The sequence below is a fragment of the Microtus ochrogaster genome, chromosome 7 (assembly GCF_000317375.1).
Source record: "Microtus ochrogaster isolate Prairie Vole_2 chromosome 7, MicOch1.0, whole genome shotgun sequence".
Lineage (NCBI taxonomy): Eukaryota > Metazoa > Chordata > Mammalia > Rodentia > Cricetidae > Microtus > Microtus ochrogaster.
In genome coordinates this window covers 44,126,711-44,132,252 of record NC_022014.1, presented here as the reverse complement: position 1 = coordinate 44,132,252, position 5,542 = coordinate 44,126,711, and the positions used below count along the sequence as shown (strand labels likewise).

Genomic DNA, 5,542 nt, shown 5'->3' with positions numbered 1-5,542 from the left:
AAAAAAAAAAAAAAAAAAAAAAAAAAAGAGCCTCATTGTATCCTCAGAGGACGTGCTTGTCTCAGTAACAACATCTGTACTTAGATAAGTATGCTTAGCTTTATTCTGTGAGCTTTATTTTGGTCTGTATGTTTTTTGATGTGTGGGGTTTGTTGGTGGTGTTTTAATTCTGGGGTTATTGGTATGTTTGGATTGATAATTTACAGGTTTATTAAAGGAGTTTGCATAGTGTCTGGTAGTCTGTAAAACACTATTGCGAACACTTTCCTAAATGGATTAAAATAAAAGAAGTTAAATATGCTAACAGGTGAAAATCAGTATAAGTTAACTTGACATTAGTGTGCACAGCGAGCCCACTACTCCTGCTAAATACAGTATGGCAGCAGCTTCTTTATTTGTAGACATAGCCTTTCCATTCTTTTTTGTTTGTTTGTTTGTTTGTTTAAACTGAATCTTAATGTTCATAGCCATCTCTTATTTGCAGTGAATAGCTTAGTGCCACTTATTTCAGAGGATTCTTTGCAAAAATCTTGATTTAGGCCTGTTGCTTCTGTGCACCACATTGCCCTTATTTGGTGCTTGCCTTCCTCCTTCAAGTGTATTGCCTTCTCATCTTAACCTCAGTATCACCATGGATTTTTGCAGTTTGAGGTGTGTTAGCAACAGTACAAATTATTCTTTGCCTTTCTCCATTTCACAGGTAGATTAATTTCTTAAGATGTTTTCAACCTCCAAGTAGGATTTACTTGAACTTGAGGTTGGTGATATGGCTTAGCCTGAATCAGGTATATTCCCATGAGGGAAAGGGAGAGCAGATTTATGGATTGGAGAGAGAGTTCAGTGGTGAAGAGCTCCAGCTGCTCTTCTAGAAGAGCTGGACTCAGCTCCCAGCACCCACGTGGTGGTTCACAAGTTTCCATAGCTCCAGTTCCAGGGGATGAGACTCTGCAGCTCCTCTTTCACCCTACTTAACAACTCAGAATGCTGTGTACAAGGGTTGTAATTTTTCTGGTACCTTCTACCTTAAAAAATTTCATAGATAGTCTCTGTCTCTGTCTCTCTGTCTCTGTCTCTCTCTGTCTCTCTCTCCCTCCCTCTCCCCCCCCCTCCCCTACTGTCTATATCTCCTAGTAAAATCTGTTTCACTGTCCTTCTGGAAAGTAACAAAGTTCTTGATAGTAAGTGCTTATACCTAACTGCATGGCTGTGAGTCCACAGATAAAAAGTCCTGGATTGATACAGTTGACATTAAAAGTGGGAGAAATATCAGAGTTTTAAAGAGTTGTTAAAGTTTTGGTAAAAATATATGCTTTTTATAGTAATGTAACATATAGGAAAATATTAAAGAAATTAAGGCAAGGTCCTCAGAGCTGGAAATAGTACTGGCAGTAACTTTCAAAGGAATGTTTATTTGCACAGACCTTTATTTGGGTGATGCTAACTACTTATATATCCTGCCTTTTTGTCAGTTAAAACATTTCCAAAATATCATTTTAGCGTTCATACTGTGCTACATCTTTGCCTCTCCTGGTTTTACTTCTGTTGACAAACAGCTTTTATGTATAAATTTGTAAATGACTGGTTATTTCCTTGCTGAGTTAAAAGAATGAAAATTACTTTTTGTATAAATATTGATAACTCCTCAGTAGTCATATTTTGTTTTTTGTTTTAATTCAATGAATATGAACTTTAGTAGTGTCGAAAGGAAGACAGCCAGGCATACTGTGTCTTCTGGGGCAGTTCTTGCTTCTCTAAGGATGACACTAACCCTTGTGGATGTGCCCAGGGCCCCAGAATGAGAAAGAGTATCATACTTGTGACTGTTTGCACAGCAATTGCTAAAGAAAACTCTTTGGATAATTATCTAAACTAACTCAAGTATTATTGCATGTCAGCAGTCTAAGGATAATTTGTGACAGCATTCCAGGTAGACAAGTATAACAACTCCTTAAATGCAGACAAATTATCATTGATTATTACTGCTTTTTAGATTGATCTGTTCTCTGTTCACTCAGAACTATGCTCTATATTCAATTTTCACAGTATTATAAAATGACATATTTAAATTAGAGATAATAGTGTGATCAGGTTCAGTTAAAGTATTCTTAGTTTAATTTTAAAAAATGAGATTTTATTTTCCTTTGTTTATGGATTTTTAAATTACTAGATTTTGTTTTTTAAAAGAAATACTGTCGTAAAATTATGCTCCTAATAATATATACTTGGCTGAATTCTGTGTGCAAAATGTGTTCCTTCCTCTGTATATAAAAAATGCCTGGTTACAGCTGCCTTGGGTAGGCAAAGTAGAAGCATGGTGGTGCCTTTTATTGTTCCTTCAGTTTCGCTGATTCTAATTATAGAAGCTTACATCACCTTCGTTGATGATAACAGCTTTCCTCTCTCTTCTTGCTCTTTCTTCCTCAATCACTCCCTAAGGATATATCATATTTCATAGTGCATATGGACTTCTTGTGGTTTTGACAAAGATTTTTGATAGCAGGCATGCAGGCAATCAGTGAACACATCAGTGTGCTGAAGAATACTGCTTCTTATAAAAGAGCAGAAGGAAAGCTTTGCTACTCTGACTTCCTTTGGTACTTGCTTCCCTAGGAATGATGAGGAGTAGATAGGACAAGCAGCTTGAAGGCAGAAATTACTCAGGGGCAATATAATTAGAGTTAACCATGTTTGATAACTACAGATTCATTCCTCTAAGGCATGGGAAGGAAAGAGGGTAGGACAGCATGTGGTCACCTTACAGAAGCTGGTATGAATCACTGATTTATTTTTCAGTATTAAACTGCTTCAGTAGGATTTATTCTGAAAATCAGTATGTTTAACAGTATATGTTTCAAAGACCAAATGCTTACATAAAATGAAGAAATGACTGTTATTTTGTAAATGACAGTTTTACTTTTATTCTTATCTTTTTGCATTTCGCATCTCTAAATAGAGCTTGTACCATTTCACTGTGCAGATTGGGGGGTGGATTGCATGCCTGAAATTAGTGAAAATCTAGTTTCGTTTTTTTATACTGCCTTATAGGTGTGTTAGCTTTCCTTTGTTTATGATTTCTGTTTTGTATTAGTGTCATCAGTAGTTGAAATAAAGAGGAAGCATGTTTATAGCGTTAACTATTAGAGCCTTATCTTTTGTTTTCTCTGTAGCATAATTTTAATATTCTAGTTTATATTTTGTTTATAAATTATATATACAAATAGCATATTTTAGTAACTAAATCATTCACATATTTATTTTTAAAACTTTTGTAATTATTGAAAGCTTTTTTGATCTCACAGTAGTCAAATTCTCCTTTTAAAGCTAAAAATTTTGTCTGTATAACTTAACATACTGGCATTGCATATGGAGGGGAAGTGTGTTCTTCAGTGCTTAGCCTGTAGTGATGATTCTAAACTGTATCAATCACAACTCCATCCTTTGTTGCACTGACCTCACTTGATAATTAGGTGCAATCATGATAATTTTAAAACTTGATGATCATGAAAACAATTGATTCACATAATCATTTATTTTGGTTTTTTAACAAATTACTGACCTCGTTTCTATCAGTAATTAAAGGGTTAGTCATTGTATGTTGAAGGGACAGTAGAGGGGAGTATCATGACACTGCTTGTAGAGTTTGCATGCTGAGTGTAGTTTGGACTGTGGATTTCTTTTGGTATTGTCACCCCCATGAGATTTTGCATGATAGGTTCACCATACTGGTTTCTGGAACAGCAAATACTGTGAGATAATTGGTATAACAAGATGATGTCATCTTTACTTATAAGCCAGCCAAACTGGGGAGGGAGGAGAGAAAAAATATCTTGATCCTTTATTGGGGTTGATGCATATCCAGTAGGTCTGACATATGGCGTTAGTGGATTGTATTTCACTCCGGGAGCAGCATCTAAAAGATGACTGTCTCCTTGCCCAGCTTGAGGCCGTCCATTGTGTCAAAGGTATCAGCACAATTTATAAAAGGAACAAGGAGCCACTGCAGATTTTGCTTTTGATTGCCTGTCATTTATCCTAACACCACATACATAAATATATAATCTGGCACTATAATTAAAATATTTCTTGGGTCCTGTTAATTAATTTTTGTTTAGTAATATTTCTTTAGAACATGTCTCTTTAGCAAAAAATTTATTTATCCACATTTTTCTATTTAGAAAGTAAATGTTTTTCATTTGTACTTAAAGGTTTTTTAATTCCAACTTATAGTTTATAATCATTAAATTGGAAAAATAACTTTAGTTCTTGAAAAATCAATCTGCCCAAATATTAAATGGCTTACCTTCAGGAAACTAGTGCTTATTTGAATTTGTCGGAACAAATATTACATTTGGTTGTAAATTTTGTGAGAAAGGTTTGGGTTTTTGAAGAAAACATAATTTATGAGCTTTTAAGCAATCATATTTTGCAAACATGGCAGTATGCTCAAAATAATAACATCTCTATGTTAAATTGTAGTTGTATAAGAGGCAGCATATTTCAGGTTGGGAGCATAGTGTCATTTTGAAAGTCAGAAACTTCACCTGAGGAAATTGAGGAAGTGTGTGTGTGTGTGTGTGTGTGCGCGCGCGCTCACGCGTGCATGTGTGCACATAATGTATATAAAGAAAGAGAGTTGTATTATTTTTATCATTGACTGCTAGTCTCATAGTTTTGCTGCCTGGAGGTATACATTACTGTACTTTGGAAATGGAGTCTAGCCATTGGGAAGCAGCATTAGGAGATGATCTGCTGGGTTGGTGTATGTGCAGTAGGTGCCCTGTAGTGGAAGCATAAAGGAAAGGGTGAGTTCTCAGGGTGGTGTGCTTTTCTTATTGAGGAGGGTGTGGCAAGATGTTTTAAGCTTTAAAGAAAAAATTATGATAGCTTCCTTTTAGTCCACACTCTTATCAGAAGCAGGTTTAACTGTTTCCTTTTCTGATTCATTTTGTGTTTTTCTGGCTGTCTCTTTCTAGGAATTGCACATTGGGCTGCAGTGAAGTACCATATAGTATAGATTATTCTTCATCAGAGAAATTTGGTACATGTGCCTCTCTGGTTTTTCCCAGCTTGCAGTGGATTGTTTTTATTTAAATCTGTTTACGTATAAACCTTAGTGCCTGTTTTATTTTTAACGCTAATTTAATGTCGGCTTGAAGGTTAAACCTTCAGAATATTCATTCAATAAATAACAAGTTTTATGCAGAAACCCATAAATTTGTGGTATTAAAATCACTTTGATGTGACATCTCTGAACCAGACTGCCCATGTATTTGGAATTCAGTATTATCTTACTACAGCAAATTATTTTATTTTCCCTTGGGAGAACAATTCTGTATTAAATTTAAATAGTATTAGGAAAGAGGCTTCTCAAATACAACTGGCTATTAATGTACAAAATTTTTAATGAATTTTTAAAACTACAAAACAGAAGGGTATATTAGCCAGGTTTTTTTCTTACAAAATTTAGCATGCCAGCATGTCTCACGTGTGTGTGTGTGTGTGTGTGTGTGTGTGTGTGTGTGTGTGTGTGTGTGTGTGTGTG

At 35.1% G+C, this 5,542-nt stretch overlaps 1 protein-coding gene across 12 annotated transcripts in view; it reads left to right on the top strand.

The window, feature by feature from the left end:
* Positions 1 to 5,542, top strand: part of Rapgef6 (Rap guanine nucleotide exchange factor 6) — a 174,236-nt gene that overhangs the window by 72,032 nt on the left and 96,662 nt on the right. The window lies entirely within an intron of this gene.